Below are 2,369 nucleotides of genomic sequence, written 5' to 3'. Positions count from 1 at the left end.
TTATTATTTATTATTATTTATTTATTATTACCGCTGGTCAAAATAGCCTAGTTTGCCCATCTCCCACATCTTCTGTTTATCCTTTGTGCGTGTGTGTGTATACCAAGTATCATGTTTAATATGGTCAAAGACCCATCAAAATCACCACCAAAGCCATAAAACAGACAGGGTATACAATTCAGCCAAGCACCCCTTATAAAATCTTAAACATAAAATTAAACTAGGCATTTCCATCGAAAAATTGTTGGCAATATCTTATGGCCTTACGTGTATATATCTATACCTGCCTAGTGAGGAGAACACTTCATGCATTTGACGAAGTGGGTTTGGACTCACAAAACAGAAGACATCGGACATTCTTAAGGTGCCACAAGTTTGTTATTCACAGATCCCCCGTGTATGTGTGCGGGCACTTCCTGCCACAACTGAGACATCAGAAAACCCCAGAAACAAAACTAACGGGCAGCGCTTCGAAGGCGCAAGCACGCAACACCAGGAATGCACGTGGAACCCAGTGAGTTTGTCGAGCTATTTTATTTCTGTACAAGTCTCCCTTCTGAACGACAGGAGTCTCTCCCCGATCCTTGCTTACACAGTAAACAAGCCGTTCAAATCAAACTGGAAAAGCCCACGGAGACGGGCCTCCTCTCCTCTCCCAAACCCTGGACACCTTGCATGACCCTCTCTGTTCACCCCGAGGGGGAGGTCCTCTCTAGCTCCTCCAGCTACGCTGAAAGTGGAGGGGAAACTTGGAAGAGTGGGGCCAAAAGGTGGCTCTCCCCTTGAAGCCACTGAAGGTACCCTGAGGGGGGGTTTCATAGGGAAAGGACACAGGAGGGGACGGGGGCTTTTAATTTACAGGGAAAACACCAGGAGGGAGTGGTGGTACCCTAAAAGATGGCCAAGAACAAGCCGGACCAAGGTTGCCTCTCTGAACAACCTGGGGAGGGGGAGCAGGCGTCGGCTCAGGTTGTCCCCCAGGGACCATTTTTGTGTCCCTGCCCACTCTGGAAAAGATGGAGGGATTTTTTTGCGGTCGCCTCAGGAAGCGGAAACGAGTCGCACGGCGTGCTCACTGAGGTGACGGAGGGGGTCACTTTGCCTCCTTTGTTTCCTGAGTGGAACTCTGTGTCGTCAGCAGCTTCGCTAACAGGGTGGTGGTGGGGAAATTGTTCGCCATTGTGGATCGCTCCCCCCCACTCCCGCCCCCAACCCCTGCTTAGTGAAATGCGGCCATGAGGGAAATGACCACACCTGTTGAACTACCGCCTGTCACAAAAGGGTTTGAGGGCCTCTGTGGGGTTTAGGCCTGTCAGGTGACAGCCTGGACAGGCGGCAAAAGGTTCCGCCGCTTGTGCGCGAAGGGAATCGCTGAGACGAAAAGGGGAGATAAGGCAACTGACGTTCGTCAGCTGACTGGAAGCTGGCTTGGTTCCTTCACCTCTGCCCGGGACGTGGAGATGGTGGCAGAAGTCACTACGCCTCCCCCGCCCCCAGCTTGGAGCGGGGCCTTGTTACCTCAGAGAGCCACGCACAAAGCCAGTGCCAGGGAACATGGCGCTGGGAATGTGGTGACCCCTTGGCCTGGCTTCCGAATGGGTCTGACCCCGTCCCACGACGGCAGTGAGGAACGCCTGTCTGTAGGGGAAGCGGGAAAAGCATTTGCCATGGTTGTGCTTAGCCCTCCTTCTGAGCGCATTTTTGCTCATTTCGAAGACACGTTCCCTCAGAGGGTTTAAGGCACTGTTGTGAAAGGAGGCAGTTAAAACAAATCCATCCAATCCCCCCCCCCCCCCCCGCCAATGTTCACTTCATCAGAGTCCCTCGATTCCAGTCAGAAGTGGTCATCTTTAAGGACAAAGTTCGCTGAAAAACAAAATCAAACTAGTAAGCGTCCCTTAGAACGTAAGGGGGTATATGAGAACGGTCGTTCCGGATCTTCGGCTCCAGTTAGAAGTCAAGCTTGGCGCCCCCTCGGGCGGGTTCATGATGGAGCTACAAAGCTGCCCTTGAAGCTGCTCTCTGGGAAACGCACGCCAGTCCAGCAGGGGAAGACGGCCAAAGCCGTGAACATGTCCTCCGGTTCCCCCGGTACGCACGCAGCCATCTGGGCAGAAATCCTGATCCGGAATCAGTAGTGCAATTTTTCCTCAGTTTCTATGCTGCAGAGTTTAGCGGGCTTCTCCAAGTGGCGCCGCTGGACGCAGAGAAGAAAAGATGTCCGTCCAAAGTCAGGGAGATGGCGACTCCCGTTTTCCCGGAAGCGCCACTCCAAATCCGTCTCGATAGGCCAGGCAAGGGGGCAGTGTTTGTAAGAGAAGGGGTTGTGCAGATAAAATGGGACAGACAGGTTCCTGCCCCGGAAGAGC

Source organism: Gekko japonicus, unplaced genomic scaffold, assembly GCF_001447785.1.
Source record: "Gekko japonicus isolate JY-2015 unplaced genomic scaffold, Gekko_japonicus_V1.1 scaffold5562, whole genome shotgun sequence".
NCBI classification, from domain to species: domain Eukaryota; kingdom Metazoa; phylum Chordata; class Lepidosauria; order Squamata; family Gekkonidae; genus Gekko; species Gekko japonicus.
This window is presented reverse-complemented; position numbering follows the sequence as displayed.